This window comes from Tachyglossus aculeatus, chromosome 9 (assembly GCF_015852505.1).
Source record: "Tachyglossus aculeatus isolate mTacAcu1 chromosome 9, mTacAcu1.pri, whole genome shotgun sequence".
Taxonomy (NCBI): domain Eukaryota; kingdom Metazoa; phylum Chordata; class Mammalia; order Monotremata; family Tachyglossidae; genus Tachyglossus; species Tachyglossus aculeatus.
The window spans coordinates 41951501-41970883 of NC_052074.1; the positions used below are offsets into that span (position 1 = coordinate 41951501).

At 44.4% G+C, this 19383-nt stretch overlaps 1 protein-coding gene across 1 annotated transcript in view; it reads left to right on the top strand.

The window, feature by feature from the left end:
* Positions 1-19383, top strand: part of MBD5 (methyl-CpG binding domain protein 5) — a 228469-nt gene that overhangs the window by 82088 nt on the left and 126998 nt on the right.

Below are 19383 nucleotides of genomic sequence, written 5' to 3' on the forward strand. Positions count from 1 at the left end.
CCAAGCGCTTAGTACAGTGCTCTGCACACAGTAAGCGCTCAATAAATACGATTGAATGAATAGGGACCGTCTCTGTATGTTGCCAACTTGTACTTCCCAAGCGCTTAGTCCAGTGCTCTGCACACAGTAAGCGCTCAATAAATACAATTGAATGAATAGGGACCGTCTCTATATGTTGCCAACTTGTACTTACCAAGCGCTTAGTACAGTGCTCTGCACACAGTAAGCACTCAATAAATACGATTGAATGAATAGGGACCGTCTCTAGATGTTGCCAACCTGTATTTCCCAAGGGCTTAGTACAGTGCTCTGCACACAGTAAGCGCTCAATAAATACGATTGATATCCATATATACCAGTGGTGGTCTTTCATGAAGCTTTGAAGATGGGGTGAGCTGGGCTTTGGGGAGGCCAAGTGGGGACCCCAAAAGAGAGAGACGTCAACCCCAACAGCTCCCCAAAGAGCCACCCCCACGAGCGAGCCACACTGGAAACCCGAAGGCTCTTCGTGTTTCAGCTGCTGGGAAAAACCTACGTGTGGTGACTTGCCTACGCTGTCGAGAGTGCATTTTTATTCAGTCAATCAATCGTATTTATTGAGCGCTTACTGTGTGCAGAGCACCGGACTAAGCGCTTGGGAAGTCCAAGTTGGCAACATATAGAGACAGTCCCTACCCAACAGCGGGCTCACAGTCTGGAAGGGGGAGACAGACAACAAAACCAAACATATTAACAAAATAACATAAATAGAATAGTAAATATGTACAAGTAAAATAAATACCATTCATTCATTCAGTCGTATTTATTGAGCGCTTACTGTGTGCAGAGCACTAGACTAAGCGCTTGGGAAGTCCAAGTTGACAACATTGAGAGACGGTCCCTACCCGACAGCGGGCTCACAGTCTCGAAGGGGGAGACAGACGACAAAACCAACCATATTAACAAAATAAAATAAATAGAATAGATATGTGCAAGTAAAATAAATCAATAAATAGAGTAATAAATCTGTACAAACATATATACAGGTGCTGTGGGGTGCTATTCGTCCTGATTATAGTCATCATTCATTTCATTTTGTTAATATGTTTTGTTCTGTCCTCTGTCTCCCCCTTCTAGACTGTGAGCCCGCTGTTGGGTAGGGACCGTCTCTAGATATTGCCAACTTGTACTTCCCAAGCGCTTAGTCCAGTGCCCTGCACACAGTAAGTGCTCAATAAATACTATTGAAGGAATGAAGGAATGATTAGGACAGTGCTCTGCACACAGTAAGCACTCAATAAATGCGATTGAATGAATGAATGAATAATAGTAATAATAATATAATAATGGCATTTGTTAAGCGCTTACTATGTGCAAAGCACTGTTCTAAGCGCCGGGGAGGATACAAGGTGATCAGGTTGTCCCATGGGGGGCTCACCATCTTAATCCCCATTTTACAGAAGAGGTAAGTGAGGCGCAGAGAAGTGACTGTGAGCCCACTGTTGGGTAGGGACTGTCTCTATATGTTGCCAACTTGGACTCCCCAAGCGCTTAGTACAGTGCTCTGCACACAGTAAGCGCTCAATAAATACGATTGATTGATTGATTGACTTGCCCAAAGTCACCCAGCTGACAGTGAATGAATGGCACATAGTAAGAGCTTAACAAGTACCAACATTATTATTATTATTATTATTATTATTATTATTATTTTCCCTGTCTGCAAGAAGCTTACGCTCATCAAATCGCGCTAAGTAGAGCCGTCGCGTTCACCGTCCCGGCCAAAAAAGCTAGTGAGAGCGTCTGGGCCAGGTGAAGGAATGTTGTTTTCCAGCTACGTTATTAAACATTTCCACCCTTAGGCATTCGAAGGCGAGTTTTTTTTGTTTTGTTTTGGTGCAGACTAAAACAACTGCGCTGTTGAGAAGTCACGTCTCCTGATCAGCTTCCCGCCGGAGAGTCCCAGTTCCTTTGGACGTAGGTGGGAGTTTTCTTTTCCCAAGACCACTCCTAAGTAATAATAATAATAATAATAATGATAATAATAATAATAATGGCATTTATTAAGCGCTTACTATGTGCAAAGCACTGTTCTAAGTGCTGGGGAGGTTACAAGATGATCAGGTTGTCCCATGTGGGGCTCACAGTCTTCATCCCCATTTTCCAGATGAGGGAACTGAGGCCCAGAGAAGTGAAGTGACTTTCCCAAAGTCACCCAGCTGACAAATGGCGGAGCTGGGATTTGAACCCGTGACATCTGACTCCAAAGCCCGGGCTCTTTCCACCGAGCCACGCCGCTTCTCAAGAATAATAATAATGGCATTTATTAAGCGCTTGCTCTGTGCAAAGCACCGTTCTAAGCGCTGGGGAGGTTACAAGGGGATCAGGTTGTCCCACTTGGGGCTCACAGTCTTCATCCCCATTTTACAGATGAGGTAACTGAGGCACAGAGAAGTAACTTGCCCAAAGTCACACAGCTGACAATTGGCGCAGCCAGGATTTGAACCCATGACCTCTGACTCCAAAGCCCGGGCTCTTTCCACTAAGCCACGCTGCTTCTCAAGTAGAGGCCGGATGGGCTTTCTCATGGAGGCGAATGTGGGAGGGAAGGCGAAGAGATGCTTAAAATGTGCTTTCTACAGTCCCTGGCACATAGTAAGCACTTAACAAATACCATAAAAACAAAACAAAACCTAAAGAGGCGACAGAAAAAGACTTAAAAATAGCATCAGAGTGCTTGAAGAAGAGTATCACTAAGTGCTCCAGCTGGCTTTCGTAATGATGTAACAGAGTGTCTGTGATAAAATAATAATAATAATAATAATAATAATAATAACAATAATAATAATGTTGGTATTTGTTAAGCACTTACTATGTGCAAAGCACTGTTCTAAGCTCTGGCATAGACACGAGATCCGTTTTCTCCTTTTTTCCCCTGTGGAAATATTAAGAAAGGAATTTGGATTAAAACGTCATTCCCGGTGTATCCTGGAACATACTAAGCGCTTAGTACAGTGCTGTGCACACAGTAAGCGCTCAATAAATACGACTGAATGAATTCCGGCCCCAGGATCAATGGCTACTGTACCATGATTTTTCCGTAACCTGTCCTCTCCCAAGTGCTTCGTACAGTGCTCTGCACCTAATAAGCAGAGAAGCAGCTTGTCTCAGTGGAAAAAGCCCGGGCTTTGGAGTCAGAGGTCATGGGTTCGAATCCTGGCCCCACCACATGTCTGCTGTGTGACCTTGGGCAAGTCCCTTCACTTCTCTGGGCCTCAGTTACCTCATCTGTAAAATGAGGATTCATTCATTCAATCTTATTTATTGAGCGCTTACTGTGTGCAGAGCACTGTCCTAATCATTCATTCATTCATTCAGTCGTATTTATTGAGCGCTTACTGTGTGCAAAGCACTGTACTAAGCGCTTGGGTAGTCCAAGTTGGCAACATATAGAGACGGTCCCTACCCAACAGCGGGCTCACAGTCTAGAAGGGGGAGATGGGGAGCAAAACAAAACATATTAACGAAATAAAATCAGTAGAATATATATGGACAAGTAAAATAAATAAATACTGTAGGATTAAGTACAACTTAAGTACAACTTGCCAACTTGTACCTCCCAAGCGCTTAATACAGTGATCTGCACACAGTAAGCGCTCAATAAATACGATTGAATGAATTAAGATAGGGTAGGATAGGATTAAGACTGTGAGCCCCCCGTGGGACAACCTGATCACCTTACATCCCCCCCCAGCGCTTAGAACAGTGCTTTGCACATAGTAAGCGCTTAACAAATACCATCATTATTATTATTCATTCATTCATTCAATCGTATTGAGCGCTTACTGTGTGCAGAGCACTGTACTAAGCTTTTGGAAAGTACAATTTGGCAACAAATAGAGCTGGTCCCTACCCAACAGTGGGCTCACAGTCTAGAAGGGGGAGACAGAGAACAAAACAAAACATATTAACAGAATAAAATAAATAGAATAGATAGGTACAAGTAAAATAAATGAATAGAGTAATATGGAGGTCAAAGACTGTGAGCCCGCTGTTGGGTAGGCATCATCTCTAGATGTTGCCAACTTGAACTTTCCAAGCGCTTAGTACAGTGCTCTGCACACTTAAGTAAGCGCTCAATAAATACGATGGAATGAATGAATGAATGAATAATATACATATAATAATAATATATTATTATTGTTATTATTATAAGCGCTCAATAAATACCACTGACCGATTGATCAGTTATAGGGAACTGCCCTCTCTGTCCTTTGGTAGAACGGGCCTTGGTAATTGGATCATTATTTTGCATAAATGCATACTAGATTGGGAAATCCTTAAAAACTGCAATTACATCTCATAAGCATTCATTTATGAAGCAATCTCCCAAAAAAAGCCAGCGTGACTGGATGCATCGCTCAAAGATAGTCTCCCCCCCTCCTCCGCCCAATTCCGTGTTTCGAGGAACTTTGGTAAATCTGAGGGGTTTTTTGATTCCTTAAGTGGCGTCGAGTCGTTCCCGAATAGGACGGTGGGAATTGCGTTCTATTAAACGGGAATTGGGAAGCTCTTCAGGGGCAGTGGCGGGAGTCGAGTCGTTCCCGACTAGGACGGTGGGAATCGTGTTCTATTAAACGGGAACTGGGAAGCTCTTCAGGGGCAGTGGCGGGAGTCGAGTCGTTCCCGACTAGGACGGTGGGAATTGCGTTCTACTCAACGGGAATTGGGAAGCTCTTCAGGGGCAGTGGCGGGAGTCGAGTCGTTCCCGACTAGGACGGTGGGAATTGCGTTCTATTAAACGGGAATTGGGAAGCTCTTCAAGAGCAGTGGTGGGAGTCGAATCGTTCCCAAATAGGACGGTGGGAATTGCGTTCTATTAAACGGGAATTGGGAAGCTCTTCAGGGGCAGTGGCGGGAGATGGGAAGACTCCTGAATTTTTGCCGCTGATGGTGAGGGGAATCACGGGAACTAAAATCCATATATTTTGTCACCTTTCCTTATCTCTACCACTGCCACAGTCCTTCTAGACTGTGAGCCCACTGTCGGGTAGGGGCCGTCTCTATATGTTGCCAACTTGGACTTCCCAAGCGCTTAGTACAGTGCTCTGCACACAGCAAGCGCTCAATAAATACGATTGAATGAATAAGGACCGTCTCTATATGTTGCCGACTTGTACTTCCCAAGCGCTTAGTACAGTGCTCTGCACACAGTAAGCGCTCAATAAATACGATTGAATGAATGAATGCCACTTCACACACAGTAAGCGCTCAATAAATACGATTGAATGAATGGCACTTCATTTTAAGTTTCGGTCTATTTGTTTTAAAAAAAAGACGGAAGTTATTTGAGGGCAGAGATCAGTAGGTGGTATTTATTGAGCGCATACTGTGTGCAGAGCACTGGACGAAGCGCTTGGGAGCCCATTGGCATGACCTTCGTGGCAGGAGCACAGGCTCGGGGGTCGGAGGACGTGGGTTCGAATCCCAGCTTCGCCACCTGTCTGCTGTGTGACCTTGGGCAAGCCACTTCACAGTTCTGGGCCCCGGCGACCTCATCTGTAAAATTCATTCATTCGATCGTATTTATTGAGCGCTTACCGTGTGCAGAGCACCGGACTGAGCGCTTGGGAAGTACAAGTGGCAACATCCAGTGCTTACAACAGTGCTCTGCACATAGTAAGCGCTTAACAAATGCCATCATTATTATCTAGAGACGGTCCCTACCCAACAACAGGCTCACAGTCTAGAGGGGGGAGACGGACAACAAAACAAAACATGAAGACGGGTGTCAAAACCGTCAGAATAAATAGAATTACGGCTGTATAATAGTGATAGCATTTATTAAGCGCTTACTATGTGCACAGCACTGTCCTAAGCGCTGGATGCACAATGGGGATTAAGACTGAGAGCCCACGAGGGATAGGGACTGTGTCCAACCTGATTAGCTTGAATCTACCCCATTCATTCATTCATTCATTCATTCAACCGTATTTATCAATCAATCAATCAATTGTATTTATTGAGCGCTTCCTGTGTGCAGAGCACTGTACTAAGCGCTTGGGAAGTCCAAGCTGGCAACATAGAGAGACAGTCCCTACCCAACAGCGGGCTCACAGTCTAGAAAGTGGGCTCACAGTCTAGAAGTATTTATGAGCGCTTACTGTGTGCAGAGGACTGTACTAAGCGCTTGGGAAGTCCAAGTTGGCAACATAGAGAGACGGTCCCTACCCAACAGCGGGCTCACCATCTAGAAGAGAATACCATTATTATTATTATTATTGTTATTGGGAGAATGCAGTGGACAAGTGAAGCGGTGTTGCCTAGTGGAAAGAAGGACCTGTATTCTAGTCCTGGCCCTGCCACTTCTCTGCTCTGTGACCTCGGGCAAGTCACTTCAGCTCTCAATGCCTCAGTTACCTCACCTGTAAAATGGGGATTAAGATCGTGCGGCAGGGAGGGGTAAATAAAGGGAGCAAGTCAGGGGGACGCAGAAGAGGGATAAGGGGAAAGGAGGGCTTAGTCTTGGAGAAGAAGGGGCTTCACTAAGACCTTGAAGGTGAGGAGAGGGATTGTCTGTCGGATATTCATTCATTCAATCGTATTCCTTGAGCGCTTACTATATCAGGGTACAGCATATGTGCTCTATACCATATTGGCAAAGGAATATGCATGCTGCATATTTGTATTTTGCTAAAAGTGGTCCTGAAGCCATCCTATTCCTATTTTAGCACTGCCTTCCACTATGACTTGCAGCAAGCACATCACCGATGTTTCATTAACTTTAGACCCAGTATCGGTGTAGTTTCCTGAAATATCAGTATTCCTCGGCTTCTCATATATAATAATAATAATGGCATTTATTAAGCGCTTAATAATACCATTATTATTATTATTATTATTATTATGACAGATTCCCCCCCCCCAAAAAAATCACCAGTTTAAGTTTGTCCAGCTTACGATTTGCCCCGATTGCGATCATTTTAGATTTTGGAAGAATAAGACTGTAAACCGTGATGAATTCATTGATAAAGTGGATCCCAGACTGTTTACTCTTAAAATGTATCAGGGTACAGCATATGTGCTCTATACAGTATGCATGCTACATATTTGTATTTTGGTAAAAGTGGTCATGAAGCCATCCTATTCCTATTTTAGCACTGCCTTCCACTGTGACTTGGAGCAAGCACGTCACCGATCTTTCATTAACCTTAGATCCATTATCGGTGTATTTTCCTGAAATATCAGTATTCTCATATATAATAATAATAATGGCATTTATTAAGCACTTATTTAATAATAATAATACTATATTATTATTATTATGACAGATCCCCCCCCCCAAAAAAAAAAATCACCGGTTTAATTTTGTCCCACTTACGATTTGCCCCGATTGCGATCATTTTAGATTTTGGAAGAATAAGACTGTAAACCGTGATGAATTAATTGATAAAGTGGATCCCAGAATGTTTACTCTTAAAACGTATCTGGGTTCAGCATATGTGCTCTATAGAATATGAATGCTGCATATTTGTATTTTGCCAAAAGTGGTCATGAAGCCGTCCTATTCCAATTTTAGCACTGCCTTCCACTATGACTTGGAGCAAGCACATCACCAATGTTTCACTAACTTTAGATCCATTATCGGTGTATTTTCCTGAAATATCAGTATTCCTCGGCTTATATATAATAACAATAATGGCATTTATTAAGCGCTTAATAATAATACCATTATTATTATTATTATTATTATTATTATTATTATTATTATTACAGATTCCCCCCCTAAAAAAAAAATCACCAGTTTAAATTCGTCCCGCTTACAATTTGCCCCGATTGCGATCATTTTAAATTTTGGAGGAATAAGACTGTAAACCATCATGAATTAATAGATAAAGTGGATCCCAGAATGTTTACTCTTAAAACGTATCAGGGTTCAGCATATATACTCTAAACCATATTGGCAAAGGAATATGCATGCTGCATATTTGTATTTTGCTAAAAGTGGTCATGAAGCCGTCCTTTTCCTATTTTAGCACTGCCTTCCGCTATGACTTAGAGCAAGCACATCACCGATGTTTCATTAACCTTAGATCCATTATCATCATCATCAATCATATTTATTGAGCGCTTACTGTGTGCAGAGCACTGTACTAAGTGCTTGGGAAGTACAAGTTGGCAACATATAGAGACAGTCCCTACCCAACAGTGGGCTCACAGTCAGTGCATTTTCCTGAAATATCAGTATTCCCATATATAATAATAATAATGGCATTTATTAAGCACTTATTTGATAATAATAATAATAATACCATTATTATTATGACAGACCCCCCCCCCCCCCCCCGCAAAAAAAATCACCGGTTTAAATTTGTCCCGCTTGCGATTTGCCCCGATTGCGATCATTTTAGATTTTGGAAGAATAAGACTGTAAACCGTGATGAATTAATTGATAAAGTGGATCCCAGAATGTTTACTGTTAAAACGTATCAGGGTACAGCATATGTGCTCTATACAATATGCATGGTGCATATTTGTATTTTGCTGAAAGTGGTCATGAAGCCGTCCTATTCCTATTTTAGCACTGCCTTCCGCTAGGACTTGGAGCAAGCACATCACCCATGTTTCATTAACTTTAGATCCATTATCGGTGTATTTTCCTGAAATATCAGTATTCCTCGGCTTCTCATATATAATAATAATAATGGCATTTATTAAGCACTTTAATAATAATAATAATAATAATAATAATAGTACCATTATTATTATTATTATGACAGAGTGTCCCCCCCCAAAAAAAATCACCAGTTTAAATTTGTCCCGCTTACCATTTGCCCCGATTGCGATCATTATAGATTTTGGAAGAATAAGGCTGTAAACCGTCATGAATTAATTGATAAAGTGGATCCCAGAATGTTTACTCTTAAAACGTATCAGGGTACAGCATATGTGCTCTATACAATATGCATGGTGCATATTTGTATTTTGCTAAAAGTGGTAATGAAGCCATCCTATTCCGCTGTGACTTACAGCAAGCACATCACCAATGTTTCATTAACTTTAGATCCATTATCGGTGTATTTTCCTGAAATATCAGTATTCCTCGGCTTCTCATATATAATAATGGCATTTATTAAGCGCTTACTGTGTGCAAAGCACCGTTCTAAGCGCTGGAGAGGTTGCAAGGTGATCGGGTTGTCCCACGGGGGGCTCACAGCCTTCGCCCCCATTTTCCAGATGAGGTCACTGAGGCCCAGAGAAGTGAAGTGACTCGCCCAAAGTCACCCAGCTGACGACTGGCGGTGCCGGGAATTTGAACCCGTGACCTCTGACTCCAAAGCCCGGGCTCTTTCCACTGAGCCAAGCTGCTTCTCTGTATATTTATACGGAGACTTTCGGGCTTAGTGGAAGTCAGTTTTCAGAGAGATGAAGCTGTGTTTCCGAAAACAGGCCGGAGATTAAAATGGAGGTGCGCTCACTAATTAGTTGATTTTCTTCGCAATGCCACGCTTAGAACTTTTAACTGTTAGGAGGTATTGGCAGCCTCCCGTTGCCAGCAGATTTCCACATCCGACCGAGGTGAAACATAAACCATTGCAGGCCCGAGCCTTCTTTAGCTTCCTTAAATGGAAAATGACATAATTCCCCACCTGACTGGACCTGTTTGGGTGTTTGTTGGATAATATTTGAGAAGCTTCTGTTGGATAATATTTGAGAAGCTTCTCTTCTCGGTGGGAAGAGCCAGCGTGGCTCAGTGGCAAGAGCCCCGGCTTTGGAGTCAGAGGTCGTGGGTTCAAATCCCGACCCCGGCACTTGTCAGCTGCGTGGCAAGTCACTTCACTTCTCTGGGCCTCAGTTCCCTCATCTATAAAATGGGGATTCAGACTGCGAGCTCCACGTGGGACAACCTGATCACCTTGTATCTCCCCAGCGCTTAGAACAGCGCTTTGCACATAGTAAGCGCTTAACAAGTACCATCATTATTATTATTATTTGCTAACTTGTACTTCCCAAGCGCCTAGTACAGTGCTCTACACACAGTAAGCGCTCAGTAAATACGATTGATTGATTTGGAGTCAGAGATCATGGGTTCAAGTCCCGGCTCCACCAGTTGTCCGCTGTGTGACTTTGGGCAAGGCACTTCACTTCTCTGGGCCTCAGTGACCTCACCTGGAAAATGGGGATTAAGACTGTAAGCCCGCCGTGGGACAACCTGATCACCTTGTAATAATAATAATAATGATGGTTTTTGTTAAGCGCTTACTATATGCAAAGCACTGTTCTAATCTCCCCAGTGCTTAGAACAGTGCTTGGCTCATAGTAAGTGCTTAATAAATGCCATTATTATTATCATTATTCTTATGTTTCCCATTTGCTAGATGGTAAGATCCTTGACACCTGTCCACATGTTTTGTTTTGTTGTCCGTCTCCCCCTTCTAGACTGTGAGCCCGTTGTTGGGTAGGGACCGTCTCTCTATGTTGCCAACTTGTACTCCCCAACCGCTTAGTCCAGTGCTCTGCACACAGTAAGCGCTCAATAAATATGATTGAATGAATGAATGAATTGTTTTGACTACTAAGATCTGACTAAATCTCTTTTTTCAGTCAAAGAACATTAATAGCTGTGGCAGCGATATCGCATTAGAACAGTGCTTTGCATATAGTAAGCGCTTAACAAATACCATTAATAAATAATAATGATACTCTTGTGTTTCTTAACTAATGGTCAAAGTAATGAATGAATGAATGAATGAATGAATCCTTGATGGCATGTCACAAGAAGAAGCGTGGCCTTATGTCATTCATTCATTCGTTCAATCGTATTTACTGAGCGCCTACTGTGTGCAGAGCACTGTACTAAGCGCTTGGGAAGTCCAAGTTGGCAACAGATAGAGATGGTCCCTACCCAACAGCGGGCTCAAAGGCTAGAAGACAAGTCAAGACTGCAGGCCTTGGAGTCAGAGGACCTGGGCTCTAATCCTGCCTCCTGTGTGACTTTGGGCAAGTCACTACACTTCTCTGTGCCTCAATGACCTCATCTGTAAAATGGGGATTAAGGCTGTGAGCCCCCCGTGGGACAGGGACTGTGTCCAACCTGATTAGCTCTTAGTGCAGCACCTGGCACATAGTAAGCGCTTAACAAATACCATTATTACAGAAGCAGCATGGCTCAGTGGAAAGAGCCTGGGCTTTGGAGTCAGAGGTCTGGGTTCAAATCCCGACTCTGCCACTTGTCAGCTGTGCGACTTTGGGCAAGTCACTTTACTTCTCTGGGCCTCAGTTCCCTCACCTGTAAAATGGGGATTAAAACTGTGAGCCCCCCCGTGGGACAGCCTGATAACCTTGTAACCTCCCCAGTGCTTAGAACAGTGCTTGGCACATAGTAAGCCAGTCTTCTAGACTGTGAGCCCACTGTTGGGTAGGGACCGTCTCTATATGTTGCTAACTTGTACTTCCCAAGCGCTTAGTACAGTGCTCTGCACATAGTAAGTGCTCAATAAATACGATTGATTGATTGATTACTCTGTCCTAGTCCTCCTCGACCTCTCAGCTGCCTTTGACACTGTGGACCACCCCCTTCTCCTCAACACGCTATCTGACCTTGGCTGCACAGACTCCGTCCTCTCCTGGTTCTCCTCCTATCTCTCCGGTCGTTCTTTCTCAGTCTCTTTTGCAGGCTCCTCCTGCCCCTCCCATCCCCTTACTGTGGGGGTTCCCCAAGGTTCAGTGCTTGGTCCCCTTCTGTTCTCGATCTACACGCACTCCCTCGGTGACCTCATTCGCTCCCACGGCTCCAACTATCATCTCTACGCTGACGACACCCAGATCTCCATCTCCGCCCCTGCTCTCTCCCCCTCCCTCCAGGCTCGCATCTCCTCCTGCCTTCAGGACATCTCCATCTGGATGTCCGCCCGCCACCTAAAGCTCAACGTGTCGAAGACTGAGCTCCTTGTCTTCCCTCCCAAACCTTGCCCTCTCCCTGACTTTCCCACCTCTGTTGACAGCACTACCATCCTTCCCGTCTCACAAGCCCGCAACCTTGGTGTCATCCTCGACTCCGCTCTCTCATTCACCCCTCACATCCAAGCCATCACCAAAACCTGCCGGTCTCAGCTCCGTAATGTTGCCAAGATCCACCCTTTCCTCTCCATCCATCCCGCTACCCTGCTCGTTCAAGCTCTCATCCTATCCCGTCTGGACTACTGCGTCAGCCTTCTCTCTGATCTCCCATCCTCGTGTCTCTCCCCACTTCAATCCATACTTCATGCTGCTGCCCGGATTATCTTTGTCCAGAAACGCTCTGGGCATATCACTCCTCTCCTCAAAAATCTCCAGTGGCTACCAGTCAATCTGCGCATCAGGCAGAAACTCCTCACCCTGGGCTTCAAGGCTGTCCGTCCATCCCCTGGCCCCCTCCTACCCCACCTCCCTTCTGTCCTTCTCCAGCCCAGCCCGCACCCTCCGCTCCTCCGCCGCTAATCTCCTCACCGTTAGGCCTCGTTCTCGCCTGTCCCGCCATCGACCCCCGGCCCACGTCATCCCCCTGGCCTGGAATGCCCCCAATCCCTCTGCCCATCCGCCAAGCTAGCTCTCTTCCTCCCTTCAAGGCCCTGCTGAGAGCTCACCTCCTCCAGGAGGCCTTCCCAGACTGAGCCCCTTCCTTCCTTTCCCCCTCGTCCCCCCTCAATCCCCCCATCTTACCTCCTTCCCTTCCCCACAGCACCTGTATATATGTATATATGTTTGTACATATTTATTATTCTATTTATTTTACTTGTACATATTCTATTTATTTTATTTTGTTTGTATGTTTGGTTTTGTTCTCTGTCTCCCCCTTTTAGACTGTGAGCCCACTGTTGGGTAGGGACTGTCTCTATATGTTGCCAATTTGTACTTCCCAAGCGCTTAGTACAGTGCTCTGCACATAGTAAGTGCTCAATAAATATGATTGATTGATTGATTGAATAAATACGAATGAATGAATGAATATGGAAATTGTGTTTGAAAGACCTAGCAATTCCAAAGAAAAGTTTGCCGTTCTTTCGTTCTTTGGTGAGTGCCTCCCAGACTTCCAAACTTTTTCGTTCCCTTTCTGACGAAATCTTCTCACAGATAGAGGGGGAAAAAAAAGGATTTTCAGTATGTAGTTCTTCTTGGTAAGTTTTTTTTCCCCCTTTGGTCTTGACCTGAAGTCCGTTGGCGTTAATACATTCCCGAAACATGTCTAGGAGAGGAAAATCTTTGGGAAGTCCAGTTCATTATTCAAACAGTCCTCGTTGCTCTTTCCCCAAATATCCCATAAAGTCGAACCGTCCAAAGAATAAGACCCCCGAAAAAGAAGAAAAGACTGTTACCACAGGTTACCACAGTCTTCTAGACTGTGAGCCCACTGTTGGGTAGGGACCGTCTTTTTATGTTGCAAACTTGGACGTCCCAAGCGCTTAGTACAGTGCTCTGCACACAGTAAGCGCTCAATAAATACAATTGATTGATTGATTGATCATGAACACCTAAAGTAAAAACGCACTTCCCGTCACGGTTCTGGAAAAGCATCTTTTCCAGAGAAGCAGCGTGGCTCAGTGGAAAGAGCCCGGGCTTTGGAGTCAGAGGTCACGGGTTCAAATTCCGGCTCTGCCAATTGCCAGCTGTGTGACTTTGGGCAAGTCACTTCATTCATTCATATTTATTGAGCGCTTACTGTGTGCAGAGCACTGGACTAAGTGCTGGGGAAGTCCAAATTGGCAGCATCTAGAGACAGTCCCTACCCAACAGCAGGCTCACAGTCTAGAAGGGGGAGACAGAGAACAAAACAAAACATATTATAAAAATAAAATAAATAGAATAAATATGTACAAATAAAATAAATCGAGTAATAAATACATACAAACATATATACATATATACAGGTGCTGTGGGGAGGGGAAGGAGGTAAGGCAGGGGGATGGGAAGAGGAAGGAGGGGGCCTTCACTTCTCTGGGCCTCAGTTTCCTCATCTGTAAAATGGGGATGAAGACTGTGAGCCCCCTGTGGGACAAACTGATCACTTTGTAGCCTCCCAAGCGCTTAGAACAGTGCTTTACACATAGTAAGTGCTTAATAAATGCCATCAAATGCCATCATCATCATCATTATTATTATTACTAAGCACTGGGCTAGGTATTCACTTATTCCACGGACATATTCCCAGGAATTACCATGAGAAGCAGCGTGGCTCAGTGGAAAAGAGCCCGGGCTTTGGAGTCAGAGGTCATGGGTTCAAATTCCGGCTCCTCCAATTGTCAACTGTGGGACTTTGGGCAAGTCACTTCACCTCTCCGGGCCTCAGTTTCCTCATCTGTAAAATGGGGATGAAGACACTGAGCCCCCCGTGGGACAACCTGATCACCTTGTAACCTCCCCAGCGCTTAGAACAGTGCTTTGCACAGAGTAAGTGCTTAATAAATGCTATTATTATTATTATTATTATTATTATTATTATTATTATTATCTTTCCCCAGGTTTTCATCTGTCACGGCAGCAGCTTTTATACTAATAAAGATTCATCCTTCCCCTCCCCATCCCCCCATCTTACCTCCTTACCTTCCTCACAGCACCTGTATATGTGTATATATGTTTGTACATATTTATTACTCTATTTTACTTGTACATATCTAGTCTATTTTATTTTGTTAATATGTTTTGTTTTGTTCTCTGTCTCCCCCTTTTAGACTGTGAGCCCTCTGTTGGGTAGGGACTGTCTCTGTATGTTGCCAACTTGTACTTCCCAAGCGCTTAGTCCAGTGCTCTGCACACAGTAAGCGCTCAATAAATACGATTGGATGAGCGAATGAACTTTCAGAAAGCACTTTAGGGGCTCCCAGCTTTGCACGCCGGTTTTGACGGGAAAGCGGATTGGGTGTACTTCCAAGCGATTTCAAACCTAAAACGTGATCGGTCCATTTTTCATCGTTTCGGGTTGATTCTGCGGGAACGGGAATGAGCGTGAACCTGGGAAAAAGGCAATTTGAGAGATTTTGGGCTCGGTTTATAATTGCGGCCTGTTTTCGCTGAGGCAGGTAGGAGACTAACAAAGTTCATTAATTTTCTGGGCATTTTCTGACCTCCTTCGTCCCTTCCAATTAAAGGACCGCAGGCTTGTGTTTCTCTGCATCGTGCAGGACCTGATGCGACTCGCATCTTAAAGTTGTATAAAAACCGACCGTTGTTTCCTTTTCTGCACTAAAGGGCCAGCGAACGAAGCAAGCTGAGAAGCTTACCAAATTTGGGTCTTTCTGTATTTCATAGAGAAGCAGTGGGGCTCGGTGGAAAGAGCCCGGGCTTTGGAGTCAGAGGTCACGGGTTCAAATCCCGGCTCCGCCAATTGTCAGCTGGGTGGCTTTGGGCAAGTGACTTCACTTCTCTGGGCCTCGGTTCCGTCATCTGGAAAATGGGGATTAAGACTGTGGGCCCACATGGGACAACCTGATGACCTTGTATCTCCCCAGCGCTTAGAACGGTGCTTTGCACATAATAAGCACTTAACAAATACCTTTATTGTTATTATTATTATTATTATTGTTACAGTGCTTTGCACATAATAAGCACTTAACAAATACCTTTATTATTATTATCATTATTACAGTGCTTTCCACATAATAAGAAGCAGCGAGGCTCAGTGGAAAAGAGCCCGGGCTTTGGGGTCAGAGGTCATGGGTTCAAATCCCGGCTCCGCCGCTTGTCAGCTGGGTGACTTGGGGCAAGTCACTTCACTTCTCTGGGCCTCAGTTCCCTCATCTGTAAAATGGGGATGAAGACTGTGAGCGCGACGTGGGACAACCTCATCACCTTGTATCCCCCCAGCGCTTAGAACAGTGCTTTGCACATAGTAAGTGCTTAATAAATGCCATCATTATTATTATTATTATAATAAGCACTTAACAAATACCTTTATTATTATTATTATTATTATCATTACAGTGCTCTGCACATAAGAAGAAGCAGCGTGGCTCAGTGGAAAAGAGCCCGGGCTTTGGGGTCAGAGGTCATGGGTTCAAATCCCGGCTCCGCCGCTTGTCAGCTGGGTGACGTGGGGCAAGTCACTTCACTTCTCTGGACCTCAGTTCCCTCATCTGTAAAATGGGGATGAAGACTGTGAGCCCCACGTGGAACAACCCTCATCACCTTGTATCCCCCCAGTGCTAAGAACAGTGCTTGGCACATAGTAAGCGCTTAATAAATGCCATCATTATTATTATTATTATTATTATTATTATTATTATAAGCACTTAACAAATACCTTTATTATTATTATTATTATTACAGTGCTTTGCACATAATAAGAAGCAGCGTGGTTCAGTGGAAAAGAGCCCGGGCTTTGGAGTCAGAGGTCATGGGTTCAAATCCCGGCTCCGCCGCTTGTCAGCTGTGTGACTTTGGGCAAGTCACTTCACTTCTCTGTACCTCAGTTCCCTCATCTGTAAAATGGGGATGGAGACTGTGAGCCCCACGTGGGACAACCTCATCACCTTGTATCCCCCCAGTGCTTAGAACAGTGCTTTGCACATAGTAAGCGCTTAATAAATGCTGAGAGCTCACCTCCTCCAGGAGGCCTTCCCAGACTGAGCCCCTTCCTGCCTCTCCCCCTCATCCCCCTCTCCATCCCCCCATCTTACCTCCTTCCCTTCCCCACAGCACCTGTATATATGGATATATGTTTGTACATGTTTATTACTCTATTTATTTATTTATTTTTCTTGTACATATCTATTCTATTTATTTTATTTTGTTAGCATGTTTGGTTTTGTTCTCTGTCTCCCCCTTTTAGACTGTGAGCCCAATGTTAGGTAGGGACTGTCTCTATACGTTGCCAATTTGTACTTCCCAAGCGCTGAGTACAGTGCTCTGCACATAGTAAGCGCTCAGTAAATATGATTGATGATGAATAAGTGCCATCATTATTATTATTATTATTGTTATTATAAGCACTTAACAAATACCTTTACTATTATTATTATTATTACAGTGCTTTGCACATAATAAGCACTTAACAAATACCTTTATTATTAGTATTACATCAGTGGTTAGGAGAGTGTCTGGCACACAGTAAGCACTTCACAAACGCCATTAAAATAAAAAATATTGTTTGAGTGATTCTCTGTCAGTCTGCTTCGGGCAGGAGGGAGCCCTTCTTTGCAGAAGCCACCGAAGAAATTCAGTTTCTGCCCTGAGGTTGCAGTGGAGGCTGTTGTCGGACTTCACCGCAGCGGGGTGATCGGATAGCGACCAAAAGACCTGGGTTTAATCAATCAATCAATCGATCAATCGTATTTATTGAGCGCTTACTGTGTGCAGAGCACTGTACTAAACGCTTGGGAAGTACAAGTTGGCAACATAGAGACGGTCCCTACCCAACAGTGGGCTCACAGTCCATGCAATGAGTAGACTGAAGAGCGGCTGACTTTCCAAACACTTTTCAGAGATCTCTGTAGGTAAAAAGAGATAAAAAAAGATAAAAATGAGAAGCAGCGGGGCTCAGTGGAAAGAGCCTGAGCTTCGGAGTCAGAGGTCATGGGTTCAGATTCCGGCTCTGCCGGCTGTGTGGCTTTGGGCAGGTCAGTTCACTTCTCTGGGCCTCAGTTCCCTCATCTGTAAAATGGGGATGAAAACACTGAGCCCCCCGTGGGACAACCTGATCACCTTGTAACCTCCCCAGCGCTTAGAACAGTGCTTTGCACATAGTAAGTGCTTAATAAATGCCAGCTTTATTATTATTATTCTCTGTGCCTCAGTTCCCGCCTCTGAAAATTGGGGATGAAGACTGTGAGCCCCAAGTGGGGCAACCTGATCACCTTGTATCCTCCCCAGCGCTTAGAACAGTGCTTTGCACATAGTAAGCGCTTAACAAATACTATTATTTGTTACCCTCTGTTGGGTAGGGACTGTCGCTATATGTTGCCAACTTGTACTTCCCAAGCGCTTAGTACAATGCTCTGCACACAGTAAGCGCTCAATAAATGCGATTGATTGATTATTATTATAAAAAGCCAAGCTGGTGCCCGCCTCCTAGATTGTGAGTCCTGTGTGGCCAGAGGATGTCGGTTCTAATTTCCTGGGTCTGCCCCAGCGTGTAGCACAGAGCTTTGTATTCATTCATTCATTCATTCATTCATCGTATTTATTGAGCGCTTACTGTGTGCAGAGCGCTGTACTAAGCGCTTGGGAAGTCCAAGTCGGCAACATCTAGAGGTGGTCCCTCCCCAGCAGCGGGCTCACAGGCTAGAAGGGGGAGACAGACAACAAAACATATTAACAAAATAAAATACATAGAACAGATATGTACAAGTAAAATAAATCAATAAATAGAGTAATAAATCCGTACAAACATATATACATCTATACAGGTGCTGTGGGGAGGGGAAGGAGGTGATGGGGAGGGGGAGGACGGGGAGAGGGGGAGGTCATGGGTTCAAATCCCGGCTCTGCCAATTGTCTGCTGTGTAACTGTGGGCAAGTCACTTCACTTCTCTGGGCCTCAGTTACCTCCTCTGTAAAATGGGGATTAAGACTGTGAGCCCCCCGTGGGACAACCTGATCCCCTTGTAACTTCCCAGCGCTTAGAACAGTGCTTTGCACATAGTAAGCGCTTAATACATGCCATTATTATTTTTATTATTATTATTCAGTTACCTCATCTGTAAAATAGGGATGAAGACTGTGAGCCCCCCGTGGGACAACCTGATCCCCTTGTAACCTCCCTAGCGCTTAGAACAGTGCTTTGCACATAGTAAGCGCTTAACACATGCCATTATTATTTTTGTTATTATTATTCAGTTCTCTCATCTGTAAAATGGGGATGAAGACTGTGAGCCCCCCGTGGGACTACCTGATCCCCTTGTAACCTCCCCAGTGCTTAGAACAGTGCTTTGCACATAGCAAGCGCTTAATAAATGCCATTATTATTTTTAGTATTATTATTCAGTTCCCTCATCTGTAAAATGGGGATGAAGACTGTGAGCCCCACGTGGAACAACCTGATCCCCTTGTAACCTCCACAGCGCTTAGAACAGTGCTTTGCACATAGCGCTTAATAAATGCCATTATTATTATTATGAGAGAATGAGAAGGAAGAACTATAAGCTTGTCATGGGCAGGGAATATGTCTGTTTATTGTTTTATTGTACTCTCCCGAGCCACACAGTGCCGTGTAGGACAGTGCTCTGTGCACAATAAATGCTCAATAAATACGACTAAATGAACCTCATTCTCTCCCCTCCCACCGTCGTCCCCTGGCCCGGAATGCCCTCCCTCCGCGCATCAATCAATCAATCAATCATATTTATTGAGTGCTTACAGTGTGCAGAGCACTGTACTAAGCGCTTGGGATGTACAAGTTGGCAACAACGCACATCCGCCAAGCTCGCTCTC